The sequence below is a fragment of the Sturnira hondurensis genome, unplaced genomic scaffold (genome assembly GCF_014824575.4).
Source record: "Sturnira hondurensis isolate 20B ecotype Veracruz unplaced genomic scaffold, ASM1482457v3 Scaffold0000022, whole genome shotgun sequence".
NCBI lineage: Eukaryota > Metazoa > Chordata > Mammalia > Chiroptera > Phyllostomidae > Sturnira > Sturnira hondurensis.
Genome location: NW_028072653.1, coordinates 2904925 through 2920521, shown reverse-complemented (window position 1 = coordinate 2920521; position 15597 = coordinate 2904925). Strand labels below are relative to the sequence as shown.

At 40.7% G+C, this 15597-nt stretch overlaps 1 protein-coding gene across 2 annotated transcripts in view; it reads right to left on the bottom strand.

Moving 5' to 3' along the window:
- The window catches only part of GABRA1 (gamma-aminobutyric acid type A receptor subunit alpha1), a 52232-nt gene extending 49920 nt beyond the window's left edge, over window positions 1-2312 (bottom strand). Inside the window, exon 1 of one of the 2 annotated variants that reach the window (XM_037035293.1) lies at window positions 1892-2312. The gene's annotated coding sequence lies outside the window, so the exon portion shown is untranslated. Of the gene's footprint in view, window positions 1-1774; window positions 1872-1891 lie in introns of those variants that run through there. The other variant, XM_037035998.1, reaches the window with a different exon arrangement.
- Between the last annotated feature and the right edge of the window lie 13285 nt (window positions 2313-15597).

Below are 15597 nucleotides of genomic sequence, written 5' to 3'. Positions count from 1 at the left end.
GAAATTTTTAAGCTGGTGTCGGTCACGGGGACGGCATGTTTCAGGGCTGGGATGAGGTAGGTTAACAGGCTTTGGTGACTGAATTCATCTCAGCATGCTGAATGCATCTTGATTTCAGAAGCCACTGTACTTATCTTTTTTAAAAAAACCATAGCAAACACACTGTTGAATGTCAAAGTCGTGCTTACATTTTCTGCCTGTGATTGCCTTGTGAAATATGTTCACTAATGCTTCTGTGAGGATAAAGGACACCGTTTATAGTCCAGCCATGTGCTGATCTCTCTTGGACACACATACCGCACTCACATCAGTGCACACAAACATGCCCACACATATCTTTCAAGCCCTCTCAAATTTTGTGAGGTTGCTGCTAGAAAATGTTCCATCTCAAACAGATGGAAGATGAGTGCTTTGCTTTGCATAAATAAGGGACTCTTTTTTTTTCCCCCCTCGTAGGTAAAGTGTAATCAATCACCATCTGATTGTTGAATTTAGACTTGGTAGTGGGATGCTTGAGAAATGGAGTGTGGAAAGCGTAGAGAATTTTTGAAAATTAGAATCTATTTGTAGAGTCAGTTTTTAAAAACCTGTGCACTACCTGCTTAAAGAGCAGATATGGTAGCACTTTATTTAATGTGCTGTGATTTATTCTGTTCCTAGCATTTGAAATGTGCAAGGCATTTGTTAGCACTTTCCTAAATCTATAGCAGGTCTTTTAAAGCATATTTTTTAAATTAAACACTCCATAGTTCAATGCAGTATGTCTTTCAATACATCTACCCAAATGCTTTCCACACTCTCTGGGATCATTTATATCAGTGAAAACCATTACAAACAGGCATGTAAGCGATGAAACACAATGTGTGTGGAGTGAAATGATCTAGAGAGAACCGTGAGCTTCTTAGTTTTTACTTAATTTAGCGTCTGCCTCTGACAGCGATGAGTTGCATATGACTGGAAGTATTAGATAAATAACATTATGTGAAAATATTGCATTTAGATTGCATGATTATAATTCACCCTTTTATTAATCTTCGACATCGGCTATGAAGGAAAAACAACTCACCTCACCCTATTAATATTTGTTGGTTTTTGTCTTAAAAAGATAACTCCTGAAAGGGTATATGAAACAAAATAAGAAACACAACCCCAAAGCAAGGTACCATAGCTTTCTGTCCTCCTCTGACATTTTAAAAAGAGAAAAACAAGCCCATCATGGCACTTGAGTTGTTGAGTGAGAAAGTTTCTTGCAAATACAAACATAATAGTTTAAAAGAAACGCTAAGCTTCCTCCTCGCCCCTTTGCACCTTCAACCTCCCCCCACCAAACGCGCACTCCAAGAGCCCGTATCCCCTGCCACCCATAGCAAACGATAAGTTGAGTTTTTGGTGTTCAGAATATGAAAGCCCCTACACCAGAGGGCATTTCAACAGCGTCCACTGAAAAGGAGGAAAGAGGCATTTTTTGCAGCCAGGATGAGAGCGTGCCTTCCCTAGGATGACACCCGGGGACAGGTTTTCTGTCCCAGTGTTCTTAACTTTAGACTGTGCCCACCAACGCCCCTCCCCACCGCATCCCAGCTCCCTCTTGGAAAAAAAAAAGAAAAAGAAAATAAAACATAGACCAGAACAACAGGTCACCACCCACCCCGTGGAATAAATTCAAATCTGCTTAAGAAAGGGGGGGAAGAAAAGAGGCGAGACAGAGTAGGAAAATAATGCTCCTCTCTCGTTGCGGTTCCCAGCCTGCAAGAAAAACATTCGTTGTTTCTACCTGCTGTGGGATTGGGCTCTTGTCCTGTTCCCCTCTTTCTCCTGAGCATTCCAGTCCCTCGGGCGAGGAGAAGCCACCCCCAGAGATCAGTGTGTCGCCGTCCGAAGCCGCGCTTACCTCGGGCCCCCTCTGGGCACAGGATCGCTCCAGACCCGGGAAAAGTCTGCGAGAGAAAATCGTGGCGAGCCTGGAGCCAGCGCGAGTCCGCGAGTCCGGGCGCGCCGAGCGAGGGGCGTCCTCGCCCTGCCTCTCACTCACTCGATCTGAGCCATCATGGACTCTGCGTGCTTCTCTGCTGAGGGTTTCACACCCAGATTTGCTCCCCAATATCCAATCTGCAGCTATACAACAAAAGATTTCTCTTTACCAAGACAGTAGTAATACGTCCCAGGGCAAACCGGATGTGAAATAGGCGGTGACTTCATGCCAGAGAGATTTTATTTTAGAAAGGAAGGTGGTACCAGCCTCTGGATCTGGAGACCAATCCGCCCATTTTTTATATGCAGCACAATTTAACTTGCACCGCTCGGGCCCTAATCCCCTTCTCTCGCGCTGCAGACCCAAAGCCTCCCACAATCTGCTGCAAGCTGTCCCTTTTGGAAGGGAGTGCAAATGGGGGGGAGGAAAGGGGGACGAGACCTAGGACCAACACTCATGATTTGTTCACACGTTCGATTTAGGAGCACGCTATTTTAAGGTGTGCCCGTTAAAAATAAGGCCGATCAGTGTCTCTATGCCGCCTTTTATCAAATATTTAACCACCGCATGCATATGAATGAACGCAAGCTCCGGAACAGGGAGGTTACACATGTGGAGAGCGCGCTCGCCTCTCGTCCATCTCCCTCGCTTGCACTCCCACACGCATGTCTGAGTCCCCGTGCCTTGCACAGTCACGAATGACGAGGAATGGCATGGGAGCGTTCTGGCCGGCAGGGAATTAGAGTCTTTTGCACTTGCACAGGTTGTGAACGCATTCTACCCCACTTCGTCTGTAGCTTAGAGACCAGAAGAAATGCGCTCCCGACCCGGTTTTTAACCTTTGGATGCAAGTGTTTCTCTATTTACGTGGTGACGGGGAAACCACGGGCTCCTGAAATGTGAGCTGTGCTGGGCTCCTAGGGCACAGTTCGTTTTTAACTTTGAATAAGTCGCCTTTATTGAGAGTCGTGTCTCCATTTCCGGAATCATTCCTCTGGATCGTACTCCATCATTCTCCGAATTAGGAAAATGGGAGACGGGGAGGAGAGATGAGCAAAAAGATTTTTAGAAGTGGGACCAAATCCTCTTCTGCTTTTTACCTCTGAGCCCTCTTCTGTCACCTGCTGGCTGTCCACCCACGGACCGTTACACGTTTAGGGAAGGAGGGTGTGTTTCAATACCACGCTCACTAAATTTCCAGAGAATCAGGGTCGGCTGCAGTTGTCTCCTTGGGTTTTGTGAATGGGTGTTTGCAGCAGAGAGAGGGGATGGGTGCTGTGTGTTCCTGGGACCGCTTGCTGGGATGACCTCAAGTCCTGGGAGCTGTTCCTTCAGCACTTTCGCCTGGACTAGGTCGGAGTAGCTGATCAGATGGGATGTCTCCAAGTAGCGCCTCTGGTAAATAAGGTCCGAACTTCTAACTTTGGTGAGAGCTCCCTGGCCATTTTTTCGCAAGGGGACTTAGAGCAGAGGAGGTATTTCTGATAGGGCGGAGCTTGGCTAAGCAAAGGAAAAGCCTCAATGGCCAGCCCATTCCACTTACAGGCTTTGATCCTACAAGTGTCCCTTAACCTTGTGCCAAAATGCAATCCTCTTACATGACAGGTAATAGAAATAATAAGGAATATAACACTGAAGACCACATTCACAGTTGGGTTGGGTTATCTTCTGAGTTTTGAAAGGGAACTGTTATTGGGAAATTATTTCAGAAATCCGTCTTCAAGGAAGGGAAGTTTGAAGACCAGCTTATGATACCCCTCCCTGTTTCTGGGCAGGAGATGCCTACTTTGTTCAGACTCAACAAATGTGAATGTATTCTTAAAGCTATCTGTTGGAGGAACATCTGAGCTTCCCTTTGTGATGTGACCCACTTTTTATTTATTCATATGCTTACCCAGTAATTCAATTATTTATTGAGTAGTTCTCAGAATAAAACTCATTTTAGTAAGGTTTCAAAACCCTAGGTTAGCAATTAGAAAACATTATTTTCTTACATGAAAATACGTCTAATGCAATTCCATCGTTTTGTTTCGATTCCATGAAGACTGATAGTCCTAAAATGTGATCTTTCAGGATCACATCTCTTTCAGTAAGAAAGATTTCAGGACCGTTTAGTAAGCTTCTCTTACTCTCCTGTCCAAACTGAGCGTAACGGCATTGGCTGCATCCGATGAATACAACCAAGTCACCCTACGGCTTGCTTTCTGAGCAGAGCTCTAGCATCTGCACCGTGATCTCTGAGAGCCAACCCAGTCATATCTTGCTTCGGCCTTAAGAAGTCATCTGACTCTCCAGCAGCAACCAGTTGCAAAGTATGTCCACACGTTTTCAAGCAAATATTTGTAACGATTGGGTATCTTAAAGCTATAGCACACATATAGAAATGGAAATAGCCATACTTAGATTTTTCTATTTCAAATATGCTCACAGGCTAATTTTTACTAGACGATGTATATCTGATTTGTTTGGGGGGTATGTATGTTTTTAGCAAATAAATTTAACAACTCATGGGCATTTAAAGTATTGATAAACTGATCACTCCACACACAGCAGTTACAACTCTAAATTGTATGGTGTTATTTAAGGTATTAACATATGCTCATAACACCAAAGAATAATATAAAAAATTAATGTCAAGGAAATAATTTATATTGTCTTGTTAACTAAATCTTTTAGATAATTGCTGTCATTCTCTCCCCTACCCCCAGGGCAATAAATGTTTTCAAAGTGTGTGTGAATCTGATTGAAGTTTTGAAATAATAAGAATAACCATCATTTTAAATATTCTTAAAGTGTTTACTTGGTGCCAAGTAATGTGCTGATCAATCTGCATGAAACATGCAATTTAATTCTCAAAACATGAATGTGAGAGATAGTCTTAATATCCCCATTTTGCAAATCAGTCAGTAAATTATGAATCAGAGAGCGTGAGAGGCGTTCCCAAGTGTGCACGGCTCTGGAGTGTGGGCGTTGGAATGCAAACCCGGATCTTCTGACTTCAACGCTTGTTCTCTCAGCTGCATTTCTATGTTACTTTATTTCCTTACTGCGTGGTGGTGAGTTCAGGTTAAAATCTGTCTTGTTCATCTTCTATCTATGCTTGACCATCTTCGTGTCAGTCACATGAAATCTTCCTCTGAACATTTTCAGAGTATTCTCAGTGAGGTTCTTTATTACAATGGTCTAGTACCTCCAACTGGGATGCTGTGTCGAGCCCCCGTTCGGATTGCAGAGGGAGCTATTATTTTCCTTCTGTCTTACGAGGCCGGTCGCAAAGGCCTTCCGGTCACTAGCTCTGGGCACAAGGGATTGGAGGCCAGACCTAGGGCCAGGGATCCTGGGGAGGCCTAGTAGCTCTATATCTAGCGTTGCAGGCTGGCACCTTTTGCTTTTGCTGTCAATTTTAAATGGCACGAAGCCCTGACCTCATTGAAAGTGTACTGATTCTTTTCAACAGAAATGTTTTTACTTTTCCCAACTAAATGTGAACCAAATGAGAAACATATAGTAAGAGTGTTCTCGGCAATTCAGTGTGGTTTTTATCATTTCCAAAATAAAATGGGGTGAGTAAAAATTGTAAAATATCAAACCAGCTTCAGCTGAAATCTAGAAGAAAGCAGTCTTTTTCGGTGGATTTGCATGGCTCAGATATATACACTGAAGGTATATTTTAAAGTTAACATATCATGAAACACACCTGTCAGTTCATAAGAATAAACATGCAGGTTATAATTAAACATGTTACATGCATTTGTACATGTATACTTACATATGTCTATAGAAGATTTATACTCACTAAACCAGTCCTTTATTTTTCATTGTCCTGTGTAAAATGTAGACCATCTTGTTACTGAACTATGCTAACACATCCAGAGAGCTAGCCCTTCTTTCGTATTTAAGGTATTGAAATAATAGCTTAGTTTGGAGAAAGGAGAGAACTGTGAGGTAAATGGTAGAGGAACTGTTGTGCCTCAACCAAGACGCGTTTCTCATCTGGATGGCGGAGACAGTCCTCTGCCCAGGCTGACAGGCTAGTGTGACATCTTGGTGTGGTGAGAGGCGTGACAAGTACAGTAAAGCAAAATCAAATTTCCCCCAGAATATTTAAGTCAGAAACGTGTGGCATTCTGAAGGGACGTAGAGGTTGTTTGCGTGAACCACTCTGCCAGATCACACGTGTTACGTAATCTTTCCTGTGCTCTTTGCAGAAGTAGAAGCAGGAGCCGAGCCCAGGTTAGCGTGGCGCGGTGAGCACTTGTGCGCATGTCTGAAACCCCTGACGCTCGACAGCTGTAAGATCGTTGGCATGTCACTGAACTCTTCCTAAGGTCACTGTCTCAAGTTTTAAAATTATTTTAATAAGAGTAAAATACAATACAATAAAAAGAGGTAATGGTACCTCATTAGCTGGTGAGGCGTAATAGGAAAAACATGGGCCTCTTGCATAACATCTGAGCTATCCAGTGAATGTCCTTTCCTACTGTCTCTTTTATCTGAACACAGATTCATTATTTTTGAGCACGATAGTGCTTTTACAGCATATTCATGTAATTCATAATACTGATTATATTATGCGCACTTTGCCTGAGATTTAACAAAAACACCAGATTTTCAGTTAGACTGGGCACTACGATAGGCCGGCTCCCATACTACCTTAAATCCTAGGCCTGTATTTTTGTTTGTAAGGTATTCAGAGAAAAAGAATAGCTTCCCTTACTCCTGCCTTAGGCGTAGAAGATTTTGCATATATCCCAAACCAGGCCCCTTTGAAAAGAGTATTCCTCAAGGTAGATGCGACCACAGCAGGCGTTCACACCACAACGGCTGCCGCCAGCCACAGACGCTCCCAGAGCTGCACTCTGCATCATTTCCCCATGAGACCTAAGAAGGACCCAACCAGTGCCCCACAGGAATGAAATGTCCTGGTGAGAAGCAGACTCTGTGTAATAGTCGGGTAAGTAGGATGCGATCTAATTTTCTTCGGGGGCACTTTTCATGTATCAGCAACCCATGGGTCGCCCAGATTCACCCATTTTTCTTCAAAGTCTTTTCAGATTTGTCAAACCCATTGACCCAGACAGGAAAATGCAGATTGGTTCTTAGTTAAAGGGGCTGATAATATGCTGAGAGTTGAAAGAAATGTTAGTTTTAGTATAAAATAAAGTACCAATAATTTCCGAAACTTGGAAGAACGGTTTTGTACTGTAACTAGCATTGGTGACTTGAAGACTATAATGTAAATTAGGAGGGGAAATAAAAAATGACACTGTTTATCAAAATGTCACAATTCTTTGTTAAATACTTTGAAATGGTAAATCCTATATGAGTTGACTGAGGAACCATGTATTCTCTATTTCTATGGGGAAATTAAGACATTCAGGATATAAATGTCTTTCCTTTGGCAAACTAAGTGTGTGTGTGTGTGTGCGCGCGCGCACGCGCGCGCATGTGGACATGGTCTTTCTGTGTGTACACATAGTCTCTGTGTACACTCCTTTAAACCATTAAAATCCTTATTTACCACTGTTTTTTCTTCATTATGGTGAACATAATAGATATTTAATCAGTATCATTTATTGTTTAGCATAAAGAATGAAAAATAAAGATCTGAGTTGGGGAATCAATTTAGAAAGATTACTTACTGGAAATAATTAAACAGTAATAGGCATGTTGGTACCAGGAAATGGCATTTAGTTCATGCAGAGTCTTCGGGCATGATGAGGGTATTCCCTGTTTAAAAAATATTTTATTTATTTATTTTTAGAGAGAGGGGACAGGAAGGAGAAAGAGTGGGAGAGAAACATCAATGTGTGGTTGCCTCTCATGGGTCCCCCACTGGCAACCTGGCCTGCAACCCAGGCATGTGCCCTGACTGGGAATCGAACCGGCCACCCTCTGCTTCACGCCCGCACTCAATCCACTGAGCTATACCAGCCAGGGCCGGTATTCCCTGTTTAGAATATTTGAGGGTTTTAGTGTGGCTTAACATCCTGTTGGACAGCTGTGTTTCCATGTTTGTTTGAAATTGTAAAACAGAAAAAGTAACACAAACATCAAAGGGCCATTTAAAAAATCATTCACCCTGCCCTGATGGCTGTCATATCTGTGGGAAGGATGCGAGCAGGAAGGATTTACTAGAACAAAGATCAAGAATTAAGACATTAATGCCCCATCTGTTCAGTGGCTCCCAGTTTCGATGTGTGCACTAATTGTGCTTTGTGGAGTGAAATGGAAATGATAGAAATGGGTTTGTGTACGTGAACATATTTTTATTATGATTGTTCTTAAGTATAGTCAAACATAACTAATGTCCTTGTGTTAAATAGAACTAATTTAACCATTTTATTTCTGATTTTATTATAATAATATTCACCAAGATTTTCATTAGAGAAAATTTTACAGTTTCCATTCTAATTACATCTATAAGCTTGGTCAGAGGTAGGGAATCTTAAAGATGACTAATGATCACTTTTGAAGAATTCTATTTATGCCACTCGAAGCCCATACAAATCTCCAAAATGTAGACTTTCTGCCATGAGAACTCAAGGTTCAGCCCAGAAAGCATTGCTTCAGATTAGCAAAAAGAGACAACAGAAACGATATGGTCCCAAACCAGTGTAATATAAAGAATCAAGATGACAAAGATATATTTACTGACCCAACACTTCAACTGCGCAGAGAGACAATGGTGCATAATTGCCTTTGAAAGATGTAAAGCGTGATTCTGAAAGCACTCTAGTGGGCTTGCGCTTTGTCACCACTCACATTCAGTGTGAGAATTTAAACATCAAGTAGACCATTTTTATATTGCATCTAAGGAGATGAGAGAATGAACTCCAAAATACTGCTGCCTCCCCCTACAGAAGAGGTTACCCCTTATTTAGCACCTGTAATGTATCAGACACCATAGCAGTGTCCTCCAGATAATCGGTACAGTTGTGGTCTCATGACTATGCTCTTTCAGAGAGAGAACCTGAGTTCAAAATGAATAAGAGATTTTCTCAGAGAAACGGGGCTTATAAATCAGTCTTGATTTGGACCCATACATAGATTTTGTGGCTTCGAAAAACTTGTGGTCCTAAGGCAGTGACTGTAAATCCTTCCCACAAAGCCTGAGAAAGGAACTGTCTTAAAAGACTGATGAAAATATTTCCAATCCCAAATACTTCCACAATGAAATGTAGTTCTTTAATTCAAAGGAAATTAATTAAAAATTTTAAAATGTTTGGAGTACAGAATTAGAATAATGTACTTAAGAGAGTGGGGTTGCGAGTCAGATGTTTTCTTTTGTTGACAATTATTTACTGTTTGGGCACCTAACTCTCCTGAACTTCAGTTTCATTATTTGTAATAGGGGATTAAGCATTTATTTTTACACAGAGTATTAAGGAGATAATACTTGCAAAGTAGATAATGCATTAAAATATATTTATCAATTGATAACTGGTAATAATATAGTCTTTACAATGTAACAGCCTGTGAAAGCATATAACTTTTTCTAGGACATTTCTTGGCTTTTCAAATTTTAAAATAAAGTGTTTTTGTACATGACAACCAGTGAAATTGAGGCTTTGCAGTAGAACCAGCTCAGCCAAAATTTATCAAGTACCAGTTGACCATTTTTTTTATATCATATAGCAATAGCTTGAAGCAAGAAGGCTTTGGCCTTTGTACAGAAAGTGAACTTACTATTTCAGAGAAATTCTGCTCAGCAGGTGGTAGGACATTAGACATAACGTCCTTAAGGCTGAAGCTATTGCAAGACTCAACCATAATCCCACAACAGGAGAAAAAAATTCTGTCTCTGTCCAACATCTGCTCAGCTATTCTGCCAATAAGATGAAGTGTGTTTAGTGAAAATATAGGGCAGCTTAATTCTGAAAGCAGACAAAATGGAATATAAAATAACTGGGATGAAATTAATGAATAAAGGCAAGTTACCTACTCTTGCCACGTCTTACTCTTTTCTGGCAACTGGAGTAGATATTGCTGAAGGAGGAAGAAGTTCAAAAACTCTAGAAGAAACCATTGAAAGACAAGCCACTTATTATGGTTTGGGAAAATTCTGAAATCAAAAAGCAACTTTTACTGGACAAAGAAAAGGTCGGGGAAAACTTCTGCAGATCCGCTCTTAGACCCTGCTTTTCTCTTATTTGCCTGTGTGGGCGTATTTTAGCAGGGAAGTTCACTCCACAGTGAACTAAATGAATCATCAATGTTCAGAAATTCAAATTAAACCCAAATTTCAACACTGAAAGTCATACAAAATATTTTGTTTTGTTTTATGATTCTTTAGTAGACCAATCTGAGTGTGCTTATATTTCTTCTAAACTGTCGAAGTGGAATAAAGCCAGAATGTAGAAACAGTGTCAGAGAGCAGCTTAACTAGGCTAATGTTCTGTCCTTATCCTTCATTTTTAGCTCCGTGAGCCATGTTAAAATACTGTAGTTCCTCTTCGGGTGACCTTGAGACTTCATACCTCTAGGAAAACTAGCTATTTCAGGAACTGAACTGGCATAAGTTAGTCTGACAGCCATATGTTTAAATCATGATTTCAGTGCCTAAAGAAATTTTTGTCAGGCTCCCAAGCAAGTCAGCGAATTCAGAACTGCCCCGTGGCTTTGGAAGAATGTGTTTGGGGAAGGTCAGTCAAGGTTCAGAAAGCCTTTGTCAAAGGCTTGGGGAGGGCACACATACAAGCCCTGTTCTTAGACGGAATAGCATCTGTCTTCCAGTTATATATATGTTTATGGAAGGCCCCATAAATTATGAAAAAAAGTCCATTACAGAATGTGACCTCCTCACATTTCCTAAAATCAATGTGTAATTTGGCTCTGAGCAACATAGAAAAACAAAAGAAAATAAAAATCAAAATAGAAGATGGGCAAAAACCTTTCTTGGTAAGAGCTTATGAGGCACCAAGAAAATGTTAGAAGAAAAAAAAACATTTTTAGCACTCAATTTGTTTCAACTTTACTGGAGCTTCTGAACTACAATGCATGGGAGAGGTAGGAGAAAGTATAAAATTTGAAATTGTAGTCCTCAGCTTTTTTAAATTATTCTTCACTTGGAAATATCATTCTTAGGCGAACACGCTAAAACCCCTTGTTCTGAAGCACACTGGCGAAGGCACATAGAGCAGCATAGGCTTCAGAGCTCAGCACATCAAATGTCATGGGGACATGAAAAGGAAACTATGAAATCTAAAAAAAAAAAGACTCAGACAACATTAAGTCGTTTATTTGAAGAAGCCTCAGTAACCAGCCTCGGTTCAGATCGTTATTTCTGCCTAGTTTCCAAGTCGCGATCCAGACTCGTGGTGGCCTCCTGCAGGGGGGACACAGCGTCCTCAAGCCTCTGGGCTCCTCTGCCCACCTGCAGGGTTCGCTTCTGCACCTGGCACTGCCCTGGCGCCTTCAGAATGTATTTCATACAAAATCTTTACCGACGTGGTGAATAACCTGCTCAGATTATTTTTGGAACTGGTGAAGTCAATTCAAAAGTCCCTCTGATGGAGTAAACCGGAACAGAAACATTTAAAAAAAGTTGGGGGGGGCGGGAGGTGAATCTAGGCATAGGTATCATTCTACCAGATGTAAAAATATATATGAAGAAACTGTAATAAAGAAACTCAGTGGTTCTCGCCTAGAAACACCTGTACAGATACGGAAACACAGAGAACTAAAAACCAGATCCATGCGTATATAAGAAGTTTTATATGAAAAGGTAGTATTCCAAATCATTGTGAAGTAACTTATTATTTAATACATGGAACAGGATTATGAATCATACATTAAAAGAGAGCAAAACAAACAAAAACCCTTAAAATTAGATTTGAGCCTCCAACTGTGAATAAAAAAGGATTACTGGTAAAGAAAAAAATCCTATATATCAACTACAGTGATCCTAAAAGACAACTCACAGGAAGATGATGCATTGATAAGGAGATTCTGCTAAGAGAAATGTAAGAGCAAATAGCCGCCTGTAATTGTGAGCAAGTAAACGCTAACGGAAACAATGTAGTATCATGGTATCAGCTTGAATTTTTTTTAAAGAATATAATGTTCTTATTTAGTACTCATCGGAGCTGCTGGTAATGAAACTGATAGCGATCTGTTAGTATAATGTCAAATGATGACTATATACAAAATTTCAATTCATAATTCTGTTTCCAGGAATCCATTCTATAGATACTTTAATGCAAGTAGGAAAAGGTGTATGTGGGTAGAGTTTTAATGTAGGATCATCTATCCGTACAATGTCTACAAAATTAAAGGCACCTTCAATGTTCAAACATTGAGGAATAACTGAACAAATTTTAGTATACTCATGCTATGTAATTATATGCAGTGTTTTTAAAACATGAAGTAAACCTTTAGCCATTGACACAAAAAGGTACTTGCAATGCATTGTTGAATCAAAAGGCAAACATCTTAAATAGTATGATCCCGCTGGTAACCACCAAATGTCTATGTCTTTGAGTTTTCTTTTGTTTTTCTTGTTTGTTCATTTGGGGGTGGGAGACGTAGTAAAGGGTAAAGGGGGCCATATATATGGTGACGGATAAAGATTTGACTTTGGGTGGTGGGCCCACAGGGCACGATACAGTTGCTACATCAGAGAAAGGTACCCTTGAAACCTGTGTAATTTTATTAACCAATGTCACCCCAATAAATTTAATTTTTAAAAAAAGTAAAATAAATACCATTATTCCTGTTTTGCAAAGGCGTGTAAGGTGAGCTATAAATCTGAAGTGGTACACGTTTTAGATGCAACTGTCAACAGAGAGCGCACCTTTTTATTTTATCCTTTCCGTATAGTATGATTTTTTTTAGGGAGTATGCACCTCTTCTATAAAAAATTTTATAGAACAGTAACAAAAAGAAAAAAAGTGATTTAGATGACTAGATACAGAAGAAATGAATCAGTGACACTGGAGTTCATTTAAAATCCCAGAAGTCTGACTCCAGATTTGCAGAGACAGGTTTGCTATTATAATTATCACCCAGGAAGAGTTGGATTCTCAGCATTGCTGAGATTTCACTCACTTTTCTCAGAACTTGAGGAGGAAGTGGAGCATAGTGCTAGAAGCTGATACTCACTCTCCCATCTTCTTTCCTAATTACATAGTCCTCCAGGAGTAACACTTCTCTTCAGAAACAAGACACTCTCTTCGGAAACCTAGGCACTGCTCCAAATAGTGGCCTTACAGGTTTACTGTAAACTCAATACCAAATGATTGAAAAATAGAGGCTGTCAATCACCTGAACAGACGAGGTTGAGTGTGAAAGACTCCCTGGTGCATTGTGCTATAAATACCGGATTGTTTTTTTACAGTATTATTCAGTGTGGAGACTTGCAGACTTTTTTTTTTTTTTTTTGGTTTCAAGCAGAATTCATTTCGTGCCTGCTAAAAACCCTGGGGAGGGTATGTTTAAGTGTGTGAGCGTTGCATGATGGGAGCCAGAGTACTTTGCCTGGCTGCCCAACTATAGACTCGGGAACTCTTCACCTATCATGTGGTTCTCATAGCCTTTTGTTGAGTGAATCACCTCTCATCCTTTCTTTTGTAGGATGTTTAAGTTGTGCTTTTGCAGTTTTGCACAGCAGTTACATAAGTGAACAGTTCCAGGTCCTTGTCATGCATAATCTGTACTCTCATTTGGAACCTGGTGGTTGTCTGTGTGTGCGTATCCCCACCCCCCCCACCCCGTGCTCCCCACGTAGCCTCCGCAAAAAGATTTTTAAAACAAGGAGTAAATTTAAGTATCTCAAGTTTCTCTGTTTTCACCTGTAAAAAAAAATTACCATCATGTATTTACTGTTTATGGAGGCATGAAAAAAAAACCACTTAACCTCTTAGTCAAGAGAAAAGTATAATTTGCTTCTTTTTACAAAGAAAGACAACAGTTCTTCTACAGATGAACATATGTTGCAACCTGGTGTCTGTTCTCCATGGTTGAGAACACAGCTTTCTGTGTAAAGGATGAAAAGGTAGGCTCCATCTTTGATAAACCTAGCTGCAGGATTTGATGGAAACACTTTTTAAGTTGAAAACTCAGACCATGCATTTTCCTACTGAGTCGTGGTGGGTGAGGTTAGCATTCTTACTTCTCACCTACCTCAAATAGTTTGCATTTCAGGAGAGCAGGTCAGTGAAGATTAGCTGGATAGTCATGGGAAGTAGGGCGTGCATGGGTCTCTGGACTGATTCTAAAGAAGAGGATTTATTTCCCTTCTGCTCTTGAGATCAAGTGAGAGGAGAGGTTAAAGGGAGAGGCTGCGTGTCCCGCTTGGGGTGGCTCTAAAGATGGCACAGCTGAGGTTTTGTTCAAAACAAACTCGACAAGATAGATGTCCGAGGGGAGGTGTAGCAGAGATGTGTCAGGCAAGGGTGGGTCATGTCCCAGCTCTGCTAATTACCGAGCTGAGACAAGTTACTTGACATCTTTGTATCTCTGATTATTCACCTGAAAATCAGGAATGAAAGCCACTTCAATTTTTTTCTTATGAAACCTAAATGAGAGAAAGTGCTTAGCACAGTGCCTAGCACATGGTAAAAGCTCAATGAACATGTGAAAAATGTTATCGGTATTATTTCCGTTCATAATAATATTATCATCAGTATTCTGAGGCCCACTTTCTCACTATAGATTGAAATTAGTATTTCTTACCATGAGTTTCGAAATCCATAATACGAGGGACATTTCGCTGTAGGTTCCATTACTTAAGACGGTGATTTTAAGACATTTTTATTTAAGGATCACCACTTGAGAATTTACAAAATAGCCACGGAAATGTCACACGTCCAGTGTATGATTTAGGATTTCATGGGTGAATTCCGGTTCCCTGGAAGAAGTGAGGCCAGTACATGAGAAGTCATTATGGACTTTAGATAATCCCATCTTAATGGCCGCCTGCGATGGCCGTAAAGGGTTAGAGAGATCTGGGTCATCGCAACACTGACGGTAGCTCAGTCAGAATGCACAGCTACATCTCTGTGGCTTCACGACTCCATACATACCTAGGTAAAAATGTTCATGTTGCATTTTGCCAAACATGTATGTCCCTATCCCCTTCTCTGTTCCTTTCGAATACTCAAAGCTTTGTCCTTTATTGCAGTAATTAAATAAGAAAATTATTTCTCCATATATCAGCCCCCATGTCGCTGCTGTATCAGGCAAAAGTATTACTGAACATTTTCAACAACTTAACAGCTCATGTATTGGTGCCTAGGCTTCTACTCGATTAAAAACTTTTCTACCCTGATCTTGACCTTACAAATAAAGACATTGCATTTCAAACCATGACAGGCATATTTCCATTTCCAAAGTATTGGAGCCATGCTGATTAGGGATATTCTGATTATTACCAATACCAATAATCGTGATTCACATGAGGGAATTTTCTCTGCGCAATTATGCTTTAACTTCTCCTGCTGAGTTTAATATTTCTAAGTGCTTCAGAGGATACCCAGGCCCCTAGTCTCATTGGAAAGCCTCCTTAACTACTTCCTCTCTGCCGGCTTAGGGAGATAGCCCCAAGGGAGAGTGGCAGGCCCTGCAAGCTACAGAGAAGGCTGTGCTCAAGGAGTGGACGAGGTAGGGCACACTGGCTTCTGGAG